The 26,351-nt window shown below is 53.3% G+C and overlaps 2 long non-coding RNA genes across 7 annotated transcripts in view; both read right to left on the bottom strand.

Moving 5' to 3' along the window:
* LOC141584658 (uncharacterized) overlaps window positions 1-10,001 on the bottom strand; it is a 66,526-nt gene extending 56,525 nt beyond the window's left edge. Inside the window, exon 1 of the long non-coding RNA XR_012517840.1 lies at window positions 9,889-10,001. This is a non-coding gene — a long non-coding RNA (uncharacterized LOC141584658). The remainder of the gene's footprint in view (window positions 1-9,888) is intronic.
* Window positions 10,002-11,717: 1,716 nt separating this feature from the next.
* Window positions 11,718-26,351, bottom strand: part of LOC101041279 (uncharacterized) — a 28,983-nt gene continuing 14,349 nt past the window's right edge. For 5 of the 6 annotated variants that reach the window (XR_012517834.1, XR_012517838.1, XR_012517836.1 and 2 more), the window contains 2 exons: window positions 21,280-24,449; window positions 11,718-15,709 (listed from right to left, as the gene is read on the bottom strand). This is a non-coding gene — a long non-coding RNA (uncharacterized LOC101041279). The remainder of the gene's footprint in view (window positions 15,710-21,279; window positions 24,450-26,351) is intronic. The other variant, XR_746336.3, reaches the window with a different exon arrangement.

Below are 26,351 nucleotides of genomic sequence, written 5' to 3'. Positions count from 1 at the left end.
TGCTCCAGCCGTGCCTTGGGGGCCAGTCCTGGGACTGGAGGGAGCATGCAGGGCCCTCTTCTGCTTGTCCCCCAAACCTTTCTCAGCTGCGTTGGGTGCCCATAAATTCCACAAATGTGTGAGTGCGCACACGCTTAGCCATCAAGGCATTTAACACAAACACAAGAACAACAAATTCCAGTTCCAGAATTTTCACCAAATAAAATTCAGCTTCACTTAGGGAAACTCGGCACCGACACCTGGAGGTGGGGAGATGGCAGGAGAAGAAGAGGCTCGTGGGGCGCACTGGGGAGCTTCAAGGAATCCCTCCTCCCAGCCCTCTCGCCCATGGCCGAGACCTGGAGCACATGTTCCTGTACTTAGGAAGGCTAGGGGCGGACTCCGCAGCGACGATAGGAGCCCGCGTGGGCTGGAGGCAGCCCGAAAGCCATGAGGCAGAAATGTCTGGTTTACCCGCCACAGCAGCCGCGGAGGTCCAATTTGCAGTGAAAAGGCGGAAGATGCTGGGAATTTGGAGCTATTCCCACTTTAAAGCCTGTGTCCAGAAGTCACCTTCACCCCACAGTGTCGGCCCACCCATCAGTTACCTCCCGTGAATCATAAAGACAAACAAGATCTTATTTTTATAGAATATTCCCAAAATGAGCGTCTGTGTTTGGAACTGAGCTTGTTCTCTCCGGCATGATGGTGCTGCTCCGGCTCTGAGAGGCTCTCCAGGCCAGGCGCCGGTCTAGTGGGGGCTGGGAGGAGCTGCGGGGTGCAGGACCCTCGCGTTCCTGCTGGAACCGCAGCTCCGGCATCCCGCGTCAGCCCCGCAGCAGTCTCGGGTTCTCGCGCTGACAGCCGGAGCGCCCGCCTGTCCCCGCGTAGGTCTCCCCAGACCCAAGCCTGGAGCACCCACCTGCGGGGTCGCAGGACCCCGAGGGTCCCACCGGTCGCTGGCAAGAGTCGAGGCTGCATTTTCAGCGGCCGCCTGCATTCAGTATAAATGGAACATGCTAGGAAACTCCGACATGCAGCGATTTTCCAAACCTCCCGCATCCCTGAACTCCGCGTGGCCACCGCCCTGAGTCACGCAAGGACTGGGGGACAGAAGCTCTGGGCTTCTATTTGTAAAACACAGAATGAATCGGGAGAGCTGAGTGAAGACAAAGCCATTTTTAAACGTTCGATTGGTGAGATCTCCCCGCTTAGCAAACGCTTTCATTTTCAGAGCTGCCTGTGGCCGGACGCAGATTCAGAAAATCGATTGTATTCCTGGATGAATTCCACCCAGGGAACCCAGTCCTGGGAACGCGCACCCATGTACACAGAAAGCCCGTATTTTAGAAGGAATGTTTGAGTGAAAAAGAAGCAAGCGTTCAGGACGCAAATGAGTTTGTAAATGCACTGTCGTGCCTTTGTGGGGATCTTCACATTGTTTACCCTGCTTTTATGCCCTTTTTGGCGCTGCCACGGGTGCGCAGGGTGGGCAGGCCGCCCTTTTCCCACGTGGAGAACTCTGAACACTGAGGGCCTCTGCTGCAAGCTGCTATTCGGCCCATCCGGGTTCCCAGAGGAGCCACTTTTCCTCCTACTTGCCCGGGGTTTACAAAGTATCTGGATCCTTAAATTCTCCATTCCCTATGCTCAAGACCTAAGAGGCAGAACCAAATGTGGGACCCAACTGGGGGAAAGTAGGGGAACCCAGGGTGCAGTTGCGCCCCACCCCCCGGCCAGTGCTGTCAGGGACCATACACACCTCGGGCCACCTTTCCAATATTCTGCTCAATGTTTGGGGCACCCAAGGGTCAGCGTGCCCGCACGTTGGTTGATGTAAGTATGACCCCTGCGGCTGGAACCGGACGGGCAAGGCTTTTCGAAGGCCCTGCATTCCGCGCACTGACTTTTCTTATCAATGGGAGAGACGCAGGCTATTGACCCAACGGCCTCCTCCTCGCCGCCTATTGTAGCGGCTCAATCACGCACTTACCGGAAGAAAAGGGAGTTTATCTTAGCTTGGAGGAGCCTCGTGTTGTGATTGTGTGTGTGTGTGTGTGTGTGTGTGTGTGTGCGCGCGCGCGCGCGTCTCAAGGGTGAGGGGAATTCTGCAACCAGAACTGCGCAGATGGGCTGTGGATAGACACTTTCAGAAAAGGGCCAATTTCCCCTTAACAATGAGCGCTAAGTACCTGATAAATGGGGCTGGTGTTTATTCATGAGCAGGTACTTTGGAGATGGCGATTAGAACAGCCGCCCGCGCCGCCTCGCCAAGGTACTTAAGGCGGGGCAGGTGCAGGGCGGCGCAGCGCCCCAGCGCACAAAGCCCGTGGCTGCCGTGGAGCGGGGAGGGGCGTGAATGCGGGTCGCGCCGGGCCCCGAGGGCGCGCGGCGCGCGGGCACCTTAGTCCTTTGTTCCAAGGCTACTTCGCCAAGGGGCGCCCCGGGAAAACCTCCCCTCTAATTACCAGGAATTTCCCTTGGTCCCTCCTCTGGGAGCCCAGCCGGGCAGCTATCGGTCTGGCGGCCGCAGAGACTCAGCATGAGGCCGGGCTTGGCGTTTGCATAAATGCTGCCTGCGAGCTGTCTGTTAGCTAACCAGCTAAGTCACCAACTCAGGAGCAAACAGAACCCGGGCCTGGGAACCGCGCGGCCACGCGGCTTCAGTCGCCCCCGCCGCCCAGGCGCCACCTCTGGCGGTGCGGGCAACCTCGGGCTTTCAGGTTTTGTTTCAACTCCAAGGGGAGAAAATTGGGGTCTGTCTCTTTCTACAGATTCCTGGCGCCGAGGTCCTGGGACAAACCCAATCTGCCCTCAGAGCGGCTGCGGAATCTCTAACAACTCACAGCTTTTGCTCATGAGAGGCGGCCTCGCCTCGACGCGCGCGGAGAGAGCTCAGCAGACGCCGGGGCCTCGGGGGATAGGGGACAGAGCTCAGGGTCCTCGGCGCTCACAGACTGGGAGCGGCCGAAGGGGCTCCAGGGCTGTGCCCGGCAATCTCGTGTCTGATACACTCGGGTAGCTCAGGTGCTGGGGTGCGCAGCGTCCGGGGTCTGAGGCAGCCTTCAGCCCGACTCCGCGGGCCTGCCCGGATGCCTCTTAAAAAATGATAATAAGGCTGTGCGCGGTGGCTCACGCTTGTAATCCCAGCACTTTGGGAGGCCAGGCGAGCAGATCAGGAGTTCGAGACCAGCCTGTTCAACATGGTGAAACCCCGTTTCTACTAAAAAAAAAAAAAAAAAAATACAGGAGGCTGAGGCAGGACAATCGCTTGAATCCGGGAGGTCGCAGTGAGCCAAGATCGTGCCACTGCACTTCAGCCCGGGCGACAGAGCGAGACTCCGTTTCAAAAATAAACAAACAAAATAATAAATCTTTTGGAAAAGCAGATCGAGATTTTTCTCCAGTGCAGAAAATCAGCGAGGGGAAACCTGTGTTTCAAACCAGTTGGATTCCCTTCAGGGAGAAAATTCTTTGAGACTGATAGGAAACAAGGCTTGGGGGCCTGAAGTCACCCACGTGAAGAACCCGACGGCTCCCTCGCCCGATGCAGATCGAGAGACTGCAGATAGGAACATTCATTATAGATTGTCTTGGAACCTTGGGGTTAGAATAAATTATAGATAAAATAATTCTGATTCCCTGGAAATTCAACATCCCGGATGCAAGCGAAGACCGAAAATGGTCATCTAGGGGCTCCGCGGGAGGGAAAACAGGCGGATCCAGCGCCCAAGGCCTGCACCACGCGGACACCAGCCAGTCCCCTGCCAGCTGGACCAGGGGCCGGACTCGCGAGCCGCCGAGATGTATGAGAGCAGGGCTGCCCCTCGTATCTTTTGCCAGGACCTGAGTCAGGGTTCCAGGGTGAAGTGTTTTCTCCGGCTCCGCCAAAGAGATGGCTGAGGTGGTTTGCAAGACGGTCTGGGAGCTGCGGAGGGCAGGAGACGCGCGCGCCGCCGCGCTGCCGAAGCCATGAGAATAGTCTTATTGCCCGACGGCTTCGGGGAGGCATTACTGAGAGACTGAGGGGCGCTGGTCTGGGCACTCAGCTCTCTACGCCTTCCGGCCTGGAGCCCACAATACCGGGCGAGGGAAACGAACGGCATCACCAGGCTGGGGTGGGCAAAGCGAATCCTCCCCTAGGCCCTCCTCAAGATTATGGCTGGCCCCGGTAGGGGGCCCGGATTTTAGGCTTGAAGTAGAACGTATATTGGAATGGGTGGGGAAGTAGGGGACAAAGATGACGCAGCACGAAGCAGTTTTTGTATTTTCCATTCCCAGAACCTTTAAGGCACACTCAAGGGCTGCGGGTGTGATCAGGAGGGCTACCAGTACTAACACCTACTATCGATTTTCTTCACAGGAAAGATTTAGAATCAATTATAAACATATAATAAATTGATTCCTAGGGAAACATGCTCGGATGTAATCTTTGCAGGTCCCTCCTCAACTCCTTGGGTCTGCTCTCAGCCCACCTTTCCCCCGCAATCCCAAACCTTAGCACCTCACCCCTCACTGTAAGTTTGTTTTGCTTTTCTTAAATGGAGAAAATCTCCCCAAACTGGCAGGAAACCATTCTGCAGAAGCATTTGAGCATGTGCATTTCAGGCAGCGACACCCCCAGCCTTCTGATTTGTGTATTTCACTCTGGCTAGGCCGCACTGACCTACATCTCCCCCTCAGGCAGTCTAATGAGTTAGGTAGGCCATGAGACCTGCCAAGCAAGACCCTGGGCGGGCACAGATGGGTAGGTCAGACCAAATGCACTCAAAGCCAACTGCAGAACCACCAAGGCAGGACCTTTCACTCAGGAAAAGTTTTATGTGGTTTTGGGGTGCATTTGAACAGGAATCTCTAAAGAGTTTGGGTTACTCCAGCTATTATATCACATACACCTCATCTTTCCATTTGGCGATAGAACCTCTACGTGCAGCCAGGAAAGCGGGGAACATTTCATTAACCTAGCACCCTCTTCATTGCCAGCCCAGTGACTTAGGTAAAGCTGGTGTTGCTAATATCAAATTCTAGCCACAAAGCACCAGGCTAGAAGATAGACTCCTTGACTCACAGGGTGTGGTGTAGTTTGGCCCTTCCTGAGGCTTACTCCCTCCTCACTGCAGCAAACCCCTCCGTGGGGTAGGACAGTGGCAGCCTTCAAGACCCGGCCTCTGTGGGAAAACTCAGAGGAAGCCCACCCTTCCCCCCTTTTCCCGAATCCTCCATCCTCTCTCTTGGTTTGTATGAAAGGACAGAGGTTTCTCTGACCCAGGACCAAACTACAGGAATTAGGTAAGCATGTGATTGAGTAAGCAAGATCTCCCACCCACCTCACCCTCTGCAAAGCATCTTACACGCAGCATCTCCTATAGTCCCCCACTCACCAGGCCTCCCGAGGAGACACTGTCAGCTTCTTTCAACAGACAGGACACAGAAGTGTAAAGAATGAATTTGGGTTACCCCAAGATCTCCCAGCAAGGGGGGGTGGAGCCAGGATTCCTCCCAGCATTCTGTTTCCAAGTCCAGGCTGGTGGACTTGTGCCTCCCCCTACAATTCCAAGGAGGATGGGGGCATGTTTCAGGCAGCCGTGTGGGCTAATATGGGACCTAGCTTGCCACCAACAGGTGAAGACATTCAATTGAATGCCACCGCCACTAAGTCCCTACTTCTGTGCAAGGCACATACCAAGAGTGGGGAGGGCAACAGATATGGCTTCCCTGGCCTCTGGCTCAGGGAGGGAGAAAAAGCTTCCCAAACTGGCAGGAAACCAGATCCTACCAAGTGCAGGCCCAGAGCATGGGCAGTGCTCCAGAAGGACAGGGCCAGTTCTCCAAGGATCAGATAAAAGGCACGTTGGCTCTCTAACGGGACACCATGGTATCTCAAGACCACTAAGGCCTTTAGAAACTATCTGGGACTTCTTTACAGAGTAGGCAGGTGTTTTGCTCTGCTGGCAGTAGAAGTGGCTAGATCCTTGCAGAGGCTCCAGTAAGGTAGGCAGCTCTTCTCCCCAAGACCTTGACATCCAGTCCCAGTGTGAGCCCTGCTAAGAGACCATGATTCTAGTGTCCACTTTGACAATAGCCTCCAGCAAGTCCTTCTCCATCTTGTTTTCTCATTTGAAGCCAAGCCACAGGGCTTCTAAAAGAAGGTTCCTAACATCTCTAACCTGGGGCTCTAAAAGAAGTATGAGGGAGGCTGGCTACAAAGAACCCCCTGCAGACTTCTGAGGACACTTGGAGAATGAGTTTCACCCAAGAGAAGTGCACATTTCTTTCTGAAATAATCTGATAGTGGGATGAGGCACACAGACCCTGAAGCCGGCTGACTGGGTTCGAATCTAACCCTGATCTGCCAGTGAATAGCTATGCGGCCTTGGGTCACTTTACTCAATCTCTCTGTGCCTCAGTTTCCTCACCTCTAAATCAGCGGTCCTGGTGAGGATTAACTGACACAGGCTAGCTATTAACATGATTTCCCCACACCCCTGGACACAGCTTTGTCCCTTCCCAGTCCTCTTGGTTTCTGCAATGGACTGTCACCATTTCTGTCCCTGTTCCACTGCCAGGATTTCAGCCTTCCCTGGATCCAGTATCTGGTCAGGAATGGGATAAAGAAGGGCAGGCACTGGTGTGTTGCCTGCTTGATGGGTATCTTGCCTGAAGAAGCTTTTTGCCTCAGTCTGTTACTTATTTTCTGATATGGAGAGAAACTGAGTCCATCTCTATCTCTGTCCTTAATAATATCCCCAAGTGGAGACAGCTGTGTGAAAACATGTGTCCTTGGCTTTCAGGGGTGAGAGGGTGAGGGAGACCAAGCTGACCAGTCCCACTCATGAGGGATCCTCTCAGAGGCAAGTACAGCACAGAATTTCTCATGTTTTCGTTCTACACACACACACACACACACACACACGCACGAGCAGGCACGCGTCAGCTCCCTGAGGGCAAGGGCTTTTCTGTTTTGTTCTCTGCCCTAACCCCAGTGCCTAAAACAACGTCTGGCACAGAATAAGCACTGAATAAATAAATACAAATTCTACTAAAGGAGGGAGAAACATTCCACTGACTAGATCTATTATACTTGTGTAGCAGGGTCTAGTCTTAATTTATTTTCCTTATCAATAGATAATAGTTGGAGTTTATGGCTAAGAAAGTAAAAAAGAATGTGCTTCAGATTTCTCTCCTTAAGACTTGGCCTTTAATTCTCTCAATTATCAACAGGGCCTGTCTTTCAACCCTCCCCCAACTCACACACTCACGCCTCCCTAAGTGCTGAGAGCCCAGGAGGGACAAGGTTTCAAGGGTCTGTATTTAAGACATTGGGGGTCTAGGTGGCCTCCTGGGAGTCTGAATTATCTGCGTAGAGAATGAAGCTGCTGCTGTTCTACAGTCCTGGCACCCCTTGGCTGCTTGGTTAAAGCACGTGGAGATGTATTGGTGTTTTTCTTCTTTTTTGAGTGGGGAGGGGCATTGTTTTCTGAAAACGCATAGTGACAGCACAGTGTCATTAGAGGTGATTGTTGTTAATAATAATAGCTGTCATTCAAGGACACATTTGTGACTCAGGCCCTGGGGCCAAATCTTGCATCTTCTTTCATCCTCACAACAAGTCCTAGAGGCAGATCAATTTGCAAATCCATTTTACAGATGAGGATATGGAGAGTTGACACAAGTCACATGGTTTGTAAAGGACAGCGTCAGAATTTGAATGCAAGACTCCAAAGGGAGCTGTTCAATGCTCCTCCCCAACCCCCGCCTCCCCCCCCACCCCGCCCCCGACTTCTTTCTGTCTCTGAGTGATAAGGAAAGCAAGGAAATCCACATGAAATGAAATGTGACTTGGGAGAGGAGGCACTTAACCACTACCTTAGGAGCAAAGCTAGAAAGTCAGTAGCATAGTCAAGCATGCTGAGTCTAACCCTTCCTGCTAAGTATAAAGCCTACTGGACCTTCTTCTGGCTGTGAGACTGAAGGCAATTAACTTAACCTCTTCACACCTGTTTCCTCTTCTATAAAAGGGAGACATCTTCTTTAGTTGGGAGGTCTAAATGAATTAACATATAAATAAATTATTGTTCTCTCAGTCTACTGAGAGTAGTATTTATACCACCCCCTGCCAACTGTGGCTGTCTTAAATGTCCTCATTTTACCCTTCCGAGTTAGGGAATCTAGAGGAGAAAAACATTGGTTTGTCCAAGAGCTCAGGCCGGAAGTGCCCATGAGGAAGAGGAAGAGCCTAGAGCAGCCTTTACAGATGGTTTTGCAGATGGTTTTGCAGAAAACGTTTTGGTTTCCCTTTTTAAAAAAGATGTAAACACCTTCCCAGGCTCCTCTGACATCAGTGTGTCAGTGATGAATCATCGGGAATCTAAACGCACGCACTAGGTAGGTCAGTCTCCATTTTTAGTCAAGTTCCCGGTGGCTCCACTGAGGCCTCGCAGGAGGGTCCCAAGTCACATGCACTTCGTGAAACCTTAGCTCCTCTAAGCCCTCTGGGGACCCCGTCAGAGGAAGAGCAGAGCTGCGCAGAGGCTGAGGCGCTCCCTTCCGGCATTTCTCCTTCTTTTTTAAAATTTAAAGCAATCTGCATAGAATTTTTCTCCTTTCTTTTTTTAACAGGGCACACAGAACCAACGTTTTCAGGCTGGTTCTTGCTTGCGAGTGAGAGAATTCATATGTGATGGAACAGAGGAGAGGAGCCCCGGGAGCTGTTACATTTAAATCAATATTTAAAAACAAAACAAATTTGACCATCGCAATGCTCGTTAGATTTATGTGTATGTATGATTTTTTAATTCGTTCATCCAGAAATGACTTCATTTATTGAGTATTTACTAAGGACTCAGATGTGCAGCTGACCCTCTGCTGAAGGTGTCAAGAGAGGGAGAGACGTGGGGAAAATCTGGGTAGGCCTCCTGGAGGAGGAGGCACTGGCCAAAGTTTTGCCAGTTGGATTTGGGAAGGAGTGTACTCTTGTAGGCTGGTACTTCAGCATGAGTAAAACCCCAGAGGTGAGAAATCTTAGGACTATGCAGAGAAGAGGGGAAGTAGTACAGCTGCAGGGAAAAGGCCTTGTTTCCCTTTCTAATTTGCTACTTCTAACTTGCTGTGAATTTAGAAGGCAAATATCGTGGATGTTAGAACTGTGTGTAAAGGCCGAGTACATGAATGGCCTGCACCTGAGAGTGAACAAGCACCTGAGAGTGAACAGCAGTAAGAGAGGACAGAGCTTAGGCGACTCAGAAGAAGCTCCTGTGCCCTTTCAGCTTGGCAGAGCACAGAGGGTAGGGGGTGAGGTATAAGCTAGGTGCACGCTAGCACCTGCCACTGCACAGAATCCAGGAACTAGGCCTGCAGGGACAGCAAGAGTTCCCCCTACACACAAATAACCCGTATGGTCCCTGCACTGCCAGTAAGTCAACAGCCCAACACAGCCCAGTCCAGCCCAGCAACCACCATTTGGCCCAGAACCTTGTTTTAGGCTCTGGGAATGGGCTGAGGGAGTGGAGAGGGCACAGCGGAGCCACACACACACCTCCGGCTCTTCAAGAGGGGCCTCAGGGCCTGGGGAGCTAGAGTCTAACTAGGGTTCCCTCCAGCCAAAATCTCAGGAGTCAAGGAAGCGCCACAGCCAGAAACACCGAAGGGGAGACCGAGGGTAGCCGAGGAGAGATGGGTGAGCCACACGCTGTTGAGAAAGGCCGGCGATCTTACCGGGCCTCAGCTGGCCGTCCTGGCCCTCGCTACCCACCGCCCAGGCCTGGGACACCCCTCCCCGAGCCCTGGAGCGACAGTGCAGCCCCGCCAGAGGCCGAGCTCACCCTCCTTCGCCTGGCTCCTGGGGCCCCACGCAGTCCCGAGCCGGGGGCGGGGCACAGGGGTGCGGGTGAACCCCGCCCAGGCTCTTACCTCCGCGCGGGCATCCGTCCGGCCAGCACAGTTTGCCGCTGGGACTGCGGGGCTGGGGAGGGGCTCCCACGGGCTCGTATAGCGCCTCTCCGCCCCACTTCCCCCGCGCCCCGAGCCCCTAGACCCTTCGGTGGCCCCGAGCTGGGACGCCGGGATCGGGAACAGGCGCCGCGCGGGCGGGAGAAGGAGGCTCCTGCCGGGCGCGGTGGGGCGGGGCGGGGCGGGGGTCTCTGCCGGGCCCCGCCCGGGAGGGGACGTGGGAGCGAAGATCCCAGAGAACAAAGGCTTCTGGGTGAAGCTCCGCGCCCCCCCGCCCCCCTGCCTCTGGGCCTGGCCCTGAACTTGAACTTGTACTTGACGCTTCGTCCGGAAGGTGGCGGGGAAGCCCCTCCGAGCTGGGACAGGGCTGGTCGCGCCACCTGCAGTCCTGGGAGGGGCGAGACCGCCCCTGTCTGAGCCCCGAGGGACTCCGGCATCCTAGGGCCCCGCGAGCTCCAAACAGCCCTGACTCGAGGGTCCTGAGGTCCCCGCGTTCCCTCGGAGGGTCGCGGTCCTGGGTCTCCGGCCCGGAGGAGTAGCCCGGGGCCCTCGCCGCGTCCCCTCCCTCGGCCCCACCCTGTCCTGAGCCTTGCTGCGCGGGGCAGGCCAGATTCTCTGCACGTCGCGTCGGCGGCCGCTATTCAGCGGCTAATTGAACGTTAATGGCAGGTGCGGATGAGGTCACCGGAGCTGGCTTTTCTCACACATTTTTCATGCAAATTCGCGAAACTCTAAACAAATTTGAATAAAAAGCTCTTTGTGCCCCGCGCCCCCTAGTCGTCTCCCTCCCGCTCGGGGTCCTGGCTCCTCCTGGTGCCCTGGGGCTCGAACTGGGAACCCCGGGGAGCGCCGCCTGCCGGCCAGCGGCTCCGTCCCCGCAAGTGGCCAAATGCGGCCCCGGGCTGCTGGGTGCGGGGGAAAGATGTTTCATTTGGGGTCGTGGGTCTGGGCCAGGGTGGTGGGGCCTTTAGGGAGGACGTGTGTGCAGTTAAGTCCGGCATCTGGACAAATGGGGCTGCAATGCCCCCTCCCCCACATCACACGGGGCCACGTGGGCCACTCTGGATGGCCAAATTGGCCTCACTCTCGTTCTTGGTTAAGTAGGAATAAGGATAGTGCCCAGTTAAGCACACAGATGTGAGGATTAAGCCACGATGTAAGACACAAGCTAGCACTTAGAATAGTGCCTGGCACAGTAAGTCTCGATTATTCTCTGGGGTCCAAAGGCCTTCTGAGAATGAATGTTGTGATGAAAGCAGGCTTGTGAATTTGCTCCTACATGAAAAAACTCATCAGGGGCTTTCAAGAGACTTACTGCCCCCTGCATCCCATTCTGGTCACAGACATGAGATCTGGAGGCTAACTCCACTGCTTCCCAGCTGTGTGGCTTTGCCTATTTCTTAGTCTTTCTGAGCCGCTGTTTCCTAGTCTGTAAGATAGAATTCAGTCTTATGGGGACATTGTGAGCAGTAAATGAGAAGACACAGATGGAGGTTGAGGAGGAGCCTGGGGGCTGGCCACCAATCCAGAACCTCTAGGACCCCTCTCCTGAGGGCAGGGCACCCACAAGGTAGGCCTTGCCCTGGCGATGACCTTCATCATTTGCTCAGATTACCCTAGCTCAGGGCAAGACAGACTTCCCAAGCCTTGTAAGACTTCTTGCTCCAACCTTTCCACCCATTCCAGAGTCCCCACCACACCTCAAGACACAGTTGTTGTTTTTGCTGGTAAAACACTCATACTGCTTTCCTCACTCACGTCCTCCTAGAAAAACTGACCAGAACATGGAAGGCTTTGCAAAGAAAATTTATTCGTAAGCTACAAGAAAGGCAGGGGGTTCACAGCAAAGGAAGAGAGCTCTCCCAGAGCTCACCCTAGTACTGGAGGACCTGTGGGCCGTGGAGGGGTCCTGGTGATTCAAGCTGCCTGGGTGCCATCTTTGCTCTCCTACTTCTGCTTCTCCACCCTCAGCCTTCCCAGAGCCCTGAACCAGGCCAGCCTCTGGGAAACACTGGAGCAGGCCTTGGGAGCATCCTCATCTTCCTGCCAAGGACCCCAAGGAACAGTCAATCCTATAGGAATGCAGATGGCCAGCAGCCACATGCTCCTTCTGTATGAGGCTCTGTAACCCTGTAAAGCCCTCCTCTAACCCCACTGTCCAGGCCAGGGCTGGGCACAACCCAGGGGATGCCATTGCATGGAAGTCGGGGAGAAGCCCAGCTAAAAGACTACTTAAGGCGACCCTGCAGGGTAGGGGTTAATGTTTCCATATGTGGGTGCTGGCAAGCAGAGTCTGCAGCTTCAGGGACCTGCTGTTAAGTGGCCAAACAGAATCTCTTTGGAGCCAGAGTACAGATTTTAGAGTCAAAGAGACTTTGTTTTTATCTCAGTTCTGGCACTGACTTAGCTGTGTGACTTAGGACATGTAACAACTTTTCTGGGCCTGTGTTTTCGCCTGTAAAATGGGTGCACCAATGACACCCACACCCCATAAAATTATGAGTCACTGCAGTAAGGCTGTGACCTGGCAGCTGACCGCCTTCTGTACTTGGTCACTGTTAATACTTTTTTGTCCCCAGTTCACTGGCCTCACAGCCAATCTGAAGTGGCTGTAGCTGTGCCCAGGCCTCAGGGACCAGGTTTCCCAGGCCCCTCTGGACAGCCCCATTTTTGCCTCTTGACCTGCCCCCTGCCCCTGTTGCCTCCCAGGCCACTGAGGCCCAACTGAGAGCTCTGCAGGCTGCTACAGCCCCCAACCTAAGGCAGGTGTAGCCTAATCCAGTGCCCCCTGGGAGGGTGGGGTGCAGCATTACCTCCCAGAGACACCTTCCGGGCCATTTACTCTTTCAGGGAGGAAGTAGGGGTGGGCACCAGCACCTCTTCTGCTCTGTGACGTCTTTCTCTCCAGACAGGTCCTGCTTATGCAAATAGGGCCATTCCCGGCCTGGCCCCCATCCCCTAGCATAGTGATACTTTTGGGCTGTGGCCAGATGGGGGCACTCCCCAGTTCACATATTCAACACCTGGCATGAATCCAGGGCCTCCAAAGGCCTCCTCCCCCAAACAAGCAGGTCCTCAGGGCAGAGGGGAAATGTCTGCCAGGAAGGAAACCGGGAGCCAAGGCCTACCCACCACCCACCATCCACCTCCCCTGTCCCTCACTTGCAGAGGAGCTGCAACAAAACCATCAACCTCTTTCGATTCGGTGAAACTGGAATAATGACACCCATGTAAGCGAGATCCAGAGACGGTAAGCCTGGCACCTTAGTAGGCTTTCGAATAACACTAGCAGCCATGATGGCATGTAATTATTAGGCCCCAAAATGGCCCATGGCTGAAGCCACCAGTGACTGTGGAATACTTTCTCCTGCAACACCACCACCACCCTTTTGAACCCACACCAAGTTAGTTGACAGAAGTTAAGCCTATTATATTGAACAACTCCTTTATATTTTTCAATAAAAGTATCTTAAGAGCACAGAAACCTAACAGTATAGAAGAGTGCATTCCCCCAACTCCACTCCCCAGAGGTAGCCTTCCAGTACATACTTCCAGAAACGATCCACATATAAGCATACTTATAACTTTTAAACATCTACAAGTAAGATCATACTCCACGGCCTGTTCTGTAATTTATTCTATTCATCTTATCATGTGAACTGGCCAACCTTCCACATCAACTCATATATGGAGATCTACCACACTGATTTTTACAGCTGCATGGTATTCCACAGTATGAATAGGCCATAGGTTCCTGTCCATTTTTTTACACTCTTAAAAAGAAATGCTCTGGTCGGGTGCGGTTGCTCACACCTGTAATCCCAGCACTTTGGGAAGCCGAGGCAGGTGGATCACCAGAGGCCAGGAGTTCAAGATCAGCCTGATCAACATGGAGAAACCATCTCTACTAACACAAAATTAGCCAAGCATGTTGGTGCATGCCTGTAATCTCAGCTACTCAGGAGCCTGAGGCGGGAGAATCACTTGAACCCGGGAGGCAGAGATTGCAGTGAGCTGAGATCATGCCATTGTGCTCTAGCCTGGGCAACAAGAGCGAAACTCATCTCAAAACAAAAACAAGGCCGGGCACGGTGGCTCAAGCCTATAATCCCAGCACTTTGGGAGGCCGAGGCGGGTGGATCACGAGGTCAAGAGATCGAGACCATCCTGGTCAATATGGTGAAACCCCGTCTCTACTAAAAATACAAAAAATCAGCTGGGCATGGTGGCGTGTGCCTGTAATCCCAGCTACTCAGGAGGCTGAGGCAGGAGAATTGCCTGAACCCAGGAGGCGGAGGTTGCAGTGAGCCGAGATCGCGCCATTGCACTCCAGCCTGGGTAACGAGCGAAACTCCGTCTCAGAAAAACAAAAACAAAACAACAAAAAAAAAGAAATGTTCCTCTGATGAACACCCTTGTATACAGTTCTTTTACAAATATGCCCACAGAGTAAATAGTGCCATTTGTTTGTGACCAAGTATATGTGCCTTTTACATATCCATAGTGATATTGCCACATTTCAAAAAATAGTGTACAATTTAGTCCCCAACCAACAGTGCTCGAGTCATCAAATAGGCATATGATACTACAGAAAACAAAACACTAGCCAGCAGTCTGTACAGGCCAGAGGCCCCATGGAACCAACTGAGACCGGCACTGGACCAGCACGCTGTCCTCAGGGTGGTTCCCAGCAGTATCCCCCTGTCCAGGCCTGTACCAGCTGGTGGTCCAAGGGTGCCCCGAGTCAAAAGGGAGTGGGGTCCACAGGGGGGCTGGGTGGAGGGCAGGGAGCATGGCTGGGGTCCCATCTGGATGATTTCCTGCAGCCATGGTCTCTGCCCTGCCTCGTCTCCTTGGGGTGAATTTATTCAGGGGTCTTTGGAGAGGGGGCTAAGCAGGAGGAGGGTGTGTGACCCTCACCAAAGGCACCCAGGAATGTGTCACAGGAGGGGGGAGCCCATCCCCGGGAGAGACGGGACGTCAAGAACCCCTGACTAATGAATAGTGAGTCTGCCCTTGAACCTCACTGGGTTTTGCCATTCTCAGGCCCAGAACAAGAGCTGAGACACGTCTGAGCCCAGCTGCTCGGGGACGGCGGCGGTTCATCTCAGACACTTTGACAGGCCGGGCCTTTTCCCTGCATAGCTCAGATCTGCCTCCCAGCTCCCCTGGCAACAGCACAGCAGCATGGCTCCTGGGTCCAGGCCCTGCCTGCTGTGAGCAGGAGGAGGGAAGAAGAGGAGCACCAAAGGGAGGACTGGCTGGGGAGAGGGAGCCGTTAACTCCTCGAAGGCTGGAGTCCCTTGCTGTGGCAACATTGCCAGTGTGCTGCCCTTGGTCCTCAGCTGGAAACGTGGTGAAGAGTTTCCGTTTGCTGGAGGCCTACCCAGAATGTTCCATGCACCTCAGACCCAAACAGACCTGGCTAGGGGTGACAAGAACAGACATGGTGAAGAAGATGCTAGGCCAATGGGTCAAAGGCAAAGGCCCCAGAAGGATGGGTTGGGGTACATTTTCTCAGGTCCCCTGCCAAGTCCCAGATGGGCAGGATTACGGGGTCCTCCTCCTCCATGCTGGCCCATCTGTGACGTCAGGACAGAGGTTACTTGCTCTCCCTTCCTGCTGGGCTTTTTTCCGTCTTTCCTTCTGGGGCTCTTGCATGTCCTGAGCTGGCTTGGCTCTCTATTCCAATCCTGTGACCTTGGCAAGAGCCACATTCCTGTCTCCATTTCATAAAAGCTGAAAAGAGGCTGTCCGATCATACTTCACTTCACAGGACAATCTAAAGATAAGAGAAATAATATGTGAGAAGCTTTGCACTCTGGGGAGGAAGGTGTCCTAAAAATCTCATTCAGGTATTATTAGGGCTGAAACTAGGTATTTCTGCCCCCTGGGGAAGGAGAGGCGGTGGGCTGCGGGGAGGAGCTCCTCCAAGGTTGTCTTAGCACCTCCCCAGCAGGGCAGTCCTGAAACTCAAAGGCAAGAGGTCAGGAAAGTCAAGGGTTTATGCCTGTGGCCTTTGAACCCTGTGGGTACAGCTCCGAGTAAGAGGTGAGAGAGAACATCATTGCAAGGTACTTCATCTGTATTATTTCTATGCCTCACTGCAACTTTATGAGAAAGGTGTGGTTTTCTTTGTTAGAAATAAGGGAATAGAGGGTCAAAGAAGCTAGGGAGCTGGCCTATGGCCACGCCAGTCATATGTGGTGGTGAGCCCACATCCACGTCAGCTGTACCAGTGGCAGAGCTGCCTAGCTGGGGTGCTGCAGAGAGGGGTCAGCACCAAAAAACAGTGTTTCCCCCATGGTTGCTTCTCAGGGATTAGAGCTTTTGAGTGGAAAGGTTCTGGCCCAAGGAAGTGGAATGGGGTAAGTCCCAAGGAGAGCACTGCAAACCCACCTTGAGGACCACCTGGGCAAACAGAGCCACCAAGGCAAACAGCATTCAGAGCAAACGAAGTGAAAGGAAGGACAAAGGCATCCAGATGAGAGGCTGGGAGTGCCCCTAGGAGAGACCCATGCTCTCTGCCCAAGTCTTGCTCCAGGACAGGTCACTTCCCCACCCCATGGCCATGCCAGCAGTGAGCTGGGTTTTCATTTTTGTAGCCTCTAGCTGATGGTGCCTCCTTGCACCCAGGCCAGCTTGAAAGGGACAAAGCTAGCTGGGTTTCCTGTGAGCCAGGGGGCTAGGAGCAGGGGTTACTGGCAGGTAACAGAGTAGAAAAAGCAGGAAGAACTCCTACAAGGCAAAATGCAGGGGCCAAAAGGGACCTCAGCCACCATCTTATCCAATGCTCCTTTCTTTTTTCTCCCTCTTTCTTTTTAAAGAGATAGCATCTTGCTCTGTCATCCAAGCTAGAGTGCAATGGTGCAATCACTGCAGCTTGGAACTTATGGGCTCAAGTGGCCTTCCTGCCTAAGCCTCTCAGGTAGCTAGAACCATGGGTGCACTTCACCGCACTTGGCTATTGTTTTCATTTTTTAAGAATAGGGTCTCACTATGTTGCTCAGGCTCTTCTCAAACTCTTGGCCTCAAGACAGCTCCTACCTCAGCCTCCCCAGTTACTGGGATTACATGTGTGAGCCACTGCACCTGGCTCAGTGCTACTTTTCTAGGTCCAGTAAAGGAGGTGGCTTGCCCAAGACCCCTCAGTGGGAAAGTGGGCTAAAGTCCAATCTCTAAGTTCCAGCTAGGTAAGGTAGTGTCTTCCTGTGCCCTTGTCACTTTACCAGGCCACCTTAGGCCCTCAAAGCCAATAGTTTCACCCAACAAGGCAAAGAAAAAAGCCAGGTAAAAGAAGTCAGCATTGGCCAAGTGCACCACGTGTCCAGGCGTGGCCTCGGAAAACCTGGGGCTGGGGGAAGACACTGCCTGCCTTGAGGCCAGAATCTTTCCTCGATGACAGAACATGGCTCTGCACTTCCCCAACACCACACTCCCATACTCCACAGTCAGACAATGGAAACCATGAACCTCTCCTGGCTGATGAAGAAACAGGCATGAGGAATTAGATCAGAGCACAAACAGACCCCATAATCCTGACCCGCAGTGCTTTTGAGAAGAAGGGACAGAAAGGACGGGCAGCTCTGGGGTACATGAGGGTGGTGAGAACCCCACAGAAGCAGCTTTTCCCCAGAGCCTGGTGGCAGGTCTGCTTCCAGCTTTGGGCAGGAGCTGGGAGGCCCTCAGTTCACTGCCCTCTGCTTCTAGGTCCTCTTCCAGGTCAGGCAGGGTGCCCCACACCAGGCAGGCCTGACTTGCTTGGATGCAAAGGAAATCTCAGGATCCTGCATCCTGCGACCTCCTCAGATGTCCTCAAGGGATGTCTGTATGCTGGCTGATAAACGGACTCATGATAGGGCAGAAAGACAGAGGGACAAGGTATGCCCAGCTGTGCCCTCCTCCCTGGGTGGTTTGGGCCAGCTGTCACTCTGCCTGGTTGGTGTTCAGCCTGTACAGGTGGCTAAATATTCTGAATATCACCATTGTCCCCACTCTCCAAATCTCACCTATCTTAAATTATCTGTGAAGCTGAACTTCTTCCTATCTGCCCCATATAGAAGGGAAAAGGAGAAGAAAAATTAACCCCATGAAACGCTTTCCATGTGCCCAAGAGTCTTCATAGCAGCTCCAGCAGAGGTAGGAATGATGACACTCATTTCACAGATGAGGGTTTAGAGGCTCAGAGACATCCAGGGTCTACTGCAGGGTCATGGCAGAAGCAAAGCAGCACCCTGGGCCTCGGCCCACAGCGTCGTCCTCTGTCCCTCCCTCCAGCCAAGGTCCAGGGCCTGGGCTGCCCCCGTTCTGCTGAGCTCAGAACCACTTGGGCTTTGCATTTGCACCTCCACCTCAATTTCCTGTCTCTACTGGGTTCCCTCAGGGCCCATCCCCTGAGAAAATCAGGGGTTTATGTCAGGGGTTCTCTCGCCTGCTTATCTAGGCAGGGAAGCCATTCCGCCTGGCATACTTGCTTAGTTCTAGACAAATCCCCACTCCGGACTAGCCCAACAGCATATTCCTCGCTGACCAAGTGAATACCTGCAACTTACAGAGGCTTCTTCTAACTGGGATTGGCAGCCAGAGGATTTGGGGGCTGGGGTAAGGGTGGGGGCAGCTACAAAACAATAAAACCTTAGCCATGCAGAAAGGGCCAGAAAGCCCTAATCTTGAGAACTTTCCTCCTGAGGGACAAAGGGGAGGTGACGCCTGGCTGCACGCAGGGCCTGAGCCCCAGCCCTCCACTGGGCACCACCCGTGCTGGGTCCAGCCCTGCAGGGCCACTGCCAGAGGAGGGGGAGCTGCGCTCGGAATGTGATTCCCCAGCTTTGCACGACACTCTGTTAGCAGAGTGCGACTCCCAACATCCCCTGTCACCTCCTAAAGCCTCTGCCAGCCCGCCCCACAGCGCCACAAGGATCACCAGATTAAGGAGCTCAGAGCTACAGCTGAGGCGGCTAAACCCCAGGAGGTAGGAATGAGGAGGGGCAGGGAGGGCGGTGGGCAGCTCCCCCAAGGCCCTGCCTCTTCTCTCAGCCCGTACTGTGGGCACCTCTCTTACTGTCCCAGCCATGAAGCACTCACTTCCATCCTCTTTTCTTCTCAAGCTTTGGACCTTAACCACCAGTTAGCCAGCGTGGGTGAGGAGCAGCTCAGGGAGACAGTGAAAGCGGTAGAAAAAGAGGCCCCCCAGAAACAGAAATAGAAAGAGAGAGAGAGGCGGGGAGGGGAAAGGCAGCCCAGATGGAAGGAACAAGCGCACTGCGGGTGGGAACTGGCTGGCGCAGTGGCAGCGGGAGGAAGGTCCCTGCTGGACAGAGGCCCAGGGCCTCCCCTGTCTTGCCTGAGTGGCTGGCTACCTGAGGTGAATTCCAGAGGCTCCTGTGGGTGGCTGTGGCCAGCTGCCTGGCCCCAGGGCAAGGTATATCCCACAACACCTGATGAGAGTGGGAGGGTGCCAGAGATGGGGAGGCTGGCAAAGAAAAAGCCAGAATTCTCCTATCCACTGAATCCTGAGACCCCTGCCCTGAACAGCAGGGCAATGCTTCATCCCACTCCCCACCTGCCACCCAGGGTTATTCTGAAGGGCTGTGAAGAGGTGGCAACTCTGGAGTTCCCAGATGAACCCTGACCCTTCTCAGCCCTGTCCCCTGCCCCCCACAACCCTGACCCTTCTCAGCCCTGTCCCGTTCCCCTCAATCCCACGGCCTGCAGGGGGCGACCAGGACACACCCAGGGCCCTGGCCAGCAGCTGCACTCCGTCTAGCTTCTCCTTTGCCTCTGCCAAGCTCCCTTCTGCCTGGGCCAGGGCCTGCTTCCCAGCACTGCAGGGTAGGGATGGGGAAGGGCTCATCTGTGAAGACCTGGGAAGGCAGGCTCTGCCTGCTCCTTGTCCTCCCCGCACTCGGAAAACAGGAGCCCACACTGAGTATCAACAGGGATGAAATCCTTCCTGCAACACTCCCCTCCGCCCCCAGCCAGAATCCATTAGTCCCATTCCTGTCATTGTGCTAAATCAGCGAATGCTAAACCAACACAGTTTTGAAATGATCACCACTGTTACCACCATCAGAGGCTTTCTGAGCTAGAAGAGAACCAAGAGATTCCTGAAGTTCAGCTTCCTCTTCCTCGTGCCAACCAGAAAACTGAGATTCGGGCATCAGGGGCACTTGGTCTGCCTGAGGTCACATGGAAGCTGGTGACAAGGACATGCTTTATGCCCTGTCTACCAGCCCCCTTTCCTTTCAGGGCAATGCCTCTATAAAGGTCTAAAAGGGAGCTTCTCCATCATATCCCAAATAAGATCCTGGTCCAACCACAGCCGGCAGGGATCTGGGGACAGGGAAGGCCGTAATGCGATCAGCAGACTGGCCATCTGGCTCGGGGACGGAGAAGAGTCCAGACTGGCTGCTTCTGCTGCCCAGTCCCGAGGGGCCCTGTGTCGCAAGAGACAGACAGCCAGATGGACAGGCACTGGCCTGGGTCTGGGAGGAAGCCAGTGAGTCCCCAGTAGTCAGAGCTGACCAACTTTCGGACACGGAGGGGTGGCAGGGAGAAGGCACAGTGAGCAAAGCCAGGCCCCCCAGAGGCAGAGAAACAGAACTCCAGGATGGGAAAGCCGTGATCCCCCAGCCAAGCTCAGAGCCTGGCTCCCCAGGTAGGCCCAGCCCCTCTCATCTCCAGGCCCCCAGCCTACTGGCCAGCCACAAACAGGGCCCCCTCCAGGGGGGAAAGGCAAACACATCTCCCCTGGCACCTTCTCAGACATGCATGCAAAACTAATTAACATGGGGAGACATGCTAGCAGCCGGCCAGCTCCACACCCTCGAGTCCACGCAAACAAGGCGAGCCCTTGTCCAGGGGACGTGCACAAAGCTTTGTTGCTAATTTAGGCATCTGTCTCTGTCTGGTCTGGTCCTCCTGCCTGCGCTGGGGTTTTTCCCAGCCCCTTGGACAATGCTGGGAACAGGCCCACCGATCCTTTATTCAAATCACACCCGGCACAATGAGCTCATTGTGCAGGCCACAGAAAAGGGGATGCTGGGGGGTGGGAGTGTGTAACGGGGCATCAGGGAGTAGAGGAGGGTGGGGGGTGTAAAGAAAATGGGAACCCAGGAAAGTGTTTACTAACACAGACCTTGCAGCTGCCTTGGGCCCCCTTGCCCTCCCCTGCCTGGCTTGGAGCTGGGGGGAAGTGCTGGAACTCAGAGGTGGGGGGCCCCAGAGTAGAAGAGGGCTGAAACCTACATCTTGTTGACCTCTCCCACCTTCAAGAGTTTATAGCTACCTCTGCACGTCCAAGGCCAGGCACATTTTTTAATATGATGGTTTGGGGGTTGGCTTTATTCTTACTTCAGGCTTAAATGTGCAGATCCCAAACGCAGAAGAGGAGACAGAGCTGAGGGGAGAGATGCTGGCGGCTGTGCAGGGTGGGACCTGCCGTCTTGGCCATTGTCTTCAGGCAACGTTTCATTTTCTCCTCCTTTGCAGCTAATAAATTAGAGAAGAGACGGTGAGCTGTGAAGGGACAGGCTCCCCGTGGATGGCAGCAGAGGGCTAGAAGGCAAGTCTGGGAGCTCACAGCAGACGGGGCTCACCCAGCCCAGCGGCTGCCCAACCACACTTGGTCAGACACTCACATGCAGCCCCACACAATGAGCAGCAGCATGGAAAAAAATCTACACACACACACACACACACACACACACACACACACACACCCTTTCCTGAGGTCCCTGAGCAGGAGAGCTGTACTTCACACACATGCATGCACGCACACACACACACACACACACACACACCCCCTCCTGAGGTCCCCGAGCAGGAGAGCTGTGCTTTGAAATGCCCTCTCTTTACTGCCACTTTCCCCAGCTCCTTGTCGCACTGAATGCGCCTAGACAGGCCAACAGAAACAGACACACAGAGCCTGACACTGACGCGCAGACACAAAAAGAAACACACACACCCAGAGGCAGCCCAGACACACAGTGACAATGGTGTAATGAACGTAGGACAGCAAGTGCATTCCATCAGAAGCCCACACCCTGGCCGCCCTGCACAGCCCTGGGGAGCTGAAAGGTTACAGAGAAGCTGTCAGCTAGCTCTTCCAGCAACCTCCTCCCAAGGCGCCCAGGACTGCTGCTGGGGACAGGAGGTGAGGTAAAATACTGTTTCCGGCATCCAGATGGAAGCAAATTCCTCCTGAGACAAAAAAGTTTGGATCTGGTCTCAGCCCTTAGTCAGTATTGGTTGAGCTGTCTGGATTTTTCTTTTTTATATAATAAAACAAAGGGTGCTTGTGAAGTATCCTGCCTTTTGAGACTATATACCTTGAAGCAGGGGCAAAGTGGAATCTTGCTGGGATAATTTCCTACTGTGGTTCAATCCAAAGGTTAGAGTGATTTCTTTCTGGTGTTAAAAAAAATTCTGTGAAGGCGATCATAACACAAATGGTTAAAGTATCAGAAACTCTTTAAAATGTGCTCTGGGGATCCCTCTACCATCCCAGAGGAATGGAACTGTAGTAGGTTGAATGATATGAAATTACCAACATTTGACTATTTTTCATCAACAAGAAATTTCACATGGGTCAACCTAGTAGGTGCTTGTTCCAAGAACCACCAACGATATTTCCCCTTTTTAAATTAAATGACATTTTTTTTTTTTTTAGAGACAGGGGTCTCACTCTGTCCCCCAGGCTGGAGTGCAATGGCCAGATCAGAGCTCACTGCAGCCTGGACGCCCTGGGCTCAAGTGATCCTCCAGCCTCAGCCTCCTGAATAGCTGGGTCTGCAGGTGTGCCACCATACGCAATATTTTCCCTTTTCAAATGTCCTTCCTGAACTGGGTTATTTTCTCCCTAAAGCAGAAAAAAAACAAAAAAAAAACGGTATTCCAAGACCTAAATCCATCTCAGACCATCCATCTACAGCCACATAAATACATCACACAGAGAGGTCAGAACAGCAGCTGAAAAGAACTGCCAACACACATGTGCGGCCCAAGGACCATGTCAGGACAGGGCCTACCTTCAGACTCTTGCCACCATGTCAGGATGGTACTCACCTTCAGACTCTTGCCACCATGTCAGGATGGGGTTTCACCTTCAGACTTTTGTCACCATGTCAGGACGGGGATTCACCTTCAGACTCTTGCCACCATGTCAGGATGGGGATTCACCTTCAGACTCATGCCACCATGTGAGGATGGGGACTCACCTTCAGACTCATGCCACCATGTTAGGATGGGGACTCACCTTCAGACTCTTGTCACCATGTGAGGACAGAGACTCACCTTCAGACTCATGTCACCATGTCAGGATGGGGACTCACCTTCAGACTCTTGCCACCATGGCACGATGGGACTCACCTTTAGACTCACCATGTCAGGATGGGATTCACCTTCAGACTCTTGCCACCATGTCAGGATGGGTTATCACCTTCAGACTCTTGTCACCATGTCAGAATGGGGACTCACCTTCAGACTCATGCCACCATGTCAGGATGGGGACTCACCTTCAGACTCTTGCCACCATGTCACAATGGGACTCACCTTCAGACTCATGCCACCATGTCAGGATGGGGATTCACCTTCAGACTCATGACACCATGTCAGGATGAGGACTCACCTTCAGACTCATGCCACCATGTCACAATGGGACTCACCTTCAGACTCATGCCACCATGTCAGGATGGGGACTCACCTTCAGACTCTTGTCACCATGTCAGGACGGGGACTCACCTTCAGACTCATGGCACCATGTCAGGACGGGGACTCACCTTCAGACTCTTGCCACCATGGCACGATGGGACTCACCTTTAGACTCACCATGTCAGGATGGGATTCACCTTCAGACTCTTGCCACCATGTCAGGATGGGTTATCACCTTCAGACTCTTGTCACCATGTCAGAATGGAGACTCACCTTCAGACTCATGCCACCATGTCAGGATGGGGACTCACCTTCAGACTCTTGCCACCATGTCACAATGGGACTCACCTTCAGACTCATGCCACCATGTCAGGATGGGGATTCAACTTCAGACTCATGACACCATGTCAGGATGAGGACTCACCTTCAGACTCATGCCACCATGTCACAATGGGACTCACCTTCAGACTCATGCCACCATGTCAGGATGGGGACTCACCTTCAGACTCTTGTCACCATGTCAGAACGGGGACTCACCTTCAGACTCTTGTCATCATGTCAGAATAGGGCATCACCTTCAGACTCTTGTCACCATGTCAGAACAGGGACTCACCTACCTTCAGACTCATGCCACCATGTCAGGATGGGGACTCACCTTCAGACTCTTGTCATCATGTCAGGACGGGGACTCACCCTCAGACTCATGCCACCATGTCAGGATGGGGACTCACCTTCAGACTCTTGTCATCATGTCAGGACGGGGACTCACCTTCAGACTCATGCCACCACGTCAGGATGGGGACTTACCTTCACATTGTTGCCACCAGGCCTTCCGCTTCTCTTTTCTCTGTCTTCGGACTCCAGAGCATGTCCTAGACAGGGACAGAGGAACGTAAGAGGGAAAACAGAACTGGAAATGGGTCAACAGCCCACCTGGCCTCTCCAGCACTAGACTCTGCACATGCTGTGCCTTGGAAGAACCACCTCCTGGGCAGCCTCACAACTGAAGCACATGCTGTCTACTGGCCGCCATATTCAAACCCAAGGCCAGCTTCTGTGCACGTGGTATTCATCCAGCAAACCACCTCCAGAAGACCTAAGCAAGGGAATCCAGAGGGTACAGATGCTGGGCAATTAAACTGTTTTAGAAACAGGGTCTCATTCCGTCACCCAGGCTGGAGTGCAATGGCGTGATAATAGCTCACTGCAGCCTGGATTACCCAGCGTAAGGAAGGCCTACTCATTGCCAGCATATGAACATCCGTTCGTCCCACTGCTCACTGTCACAGAACTCAGCACACTGCGTCTTCCTGGGAAATCACCCACACCAGTCTTTCTGGGATATCCTAGGGAAGGAAAGGTTGGAGGTTTCAGAAGCAGAGCCCAGCACTGCTCTGTGTCTCACCACCTGCTTCGCACCCGGCCACAGAGGAAAGCCTGTTCCATATGTGCCCATCTTGCCCACCAGCAGCAGCTGAGGGCACACACTTCCCCTGAAAACCTTTCTGGTGGCTAAGGACCTGGGGCTCTATTTAAAGATATGGAACTACCTTTTATGCAGCCAGAAGTGGCACAGTCTCTCTTACACCCTTGACAAAAGCTATATAATTTCGTAGAGCTTTATCTAACATACACACATCAACCTCAATAAAACCACCAAAATAACAATAATAAGATGAAATTTATTGCCCTTCCCTCCCCTGGAAGGCAAGAGAGAATGACAGAGGCTGCAATTTGGGCTTTAGGGTAGTGAATTCATTTGCAGGGCTAGGCTCAACCCAGGGGCTACAAGGATGACTCCCCAAAACCACAGCTGTATGAAGAGAGGCAGCTGGGCACCCACCATGGCTAACCCCACCTGCCAAAAACTGCACTCAGGATCCAGCCTGGGTGGAGGCAAGCATGAGAACCAGAGTAAAATTCTAGCCTTGGTACCCTCAACAGCATCTGATTTCTTCTGAGGAAGAGAAACCTATACATGAATTCATCAAGATGTAATTTATTATTTGATTGCATTTAAGATGTTTCTTACCAATCTCACAAGCAAATCTCAATAGGGTACTGCTATTTTGATCTGTAAGATCAAACTGCCTTTTAGGCTGGTGTGGTGGCTCATGCTGTAATCTCAACACTTTGGGAAGCCGAGGTGGGAGGATCACTTGATGCCAGGAGTTTGAGACCAGCCTGGGCAACAAAGCAAGACACTGTCTCTACAAAATAAAAAATAAAAGTTATCCAGGTGTGGTCCACATGCCTGTGGTCCCAGGTACTCTGGAGGCTGAGGCAGGGGAACTGCTTGAGCAAGAAGTTCGAGGTTACAGCGAGCTATGATCGGGCCACTGTACCCAGCCTGGCCAGCAGAGCATGCCACAATTCTATACAGAAACAACAGAATCTAGAGATTTACAGTTCTAGCTGAGGCTAAGCGACAGCTTATGGTCATCATGGGCAAAGCATGACATGGTCTCTGACCCTGTTCCCCCAGGCTCTTGAGGTATGGAGAGGGGCAGGGAAACCAGTAAGCCACAAACAGACGGTAACTATCAGACCTGAGCACCTGCTAATCCAGCACACCATCCCCGCCAGCCTGGCCTTCCAGCTCTGGACAGATATATACCATTCCATACCCGCCAGCCTGGCCTTCCAGCTCTGGACCGATACATGGCATTCCACATCACACAAGTGAAAGTGCTGGGCCAGGGCTGTGGTTTCCTTCTCTGTATCCCCAGGGCCTTGCCCAGAAGCTGACACACCATGTGTGGTCAACAGGCATT

The sequence above is a fragment of the Saimiri boliviensis genome, chromosome 5 (genome assembly GCF_048565385.1).
Source record: "Saimiri boliviensis isolate mSaiBol1 chromosome 5, mSaiBol1.pri, whole genome shotgun sequence".
NCBI classification, from domain to species: domain Eukaryota; kingdom Metazoa; phylum Chordata; class Mammalia; order Primates; family Cebidae; genus Saimiri; species Saimiri boliviensis.
Note: the sequence above shows the minus strand (reverse complement) of the source record. Positions and strands in the feature narration are given on the sequence as shown.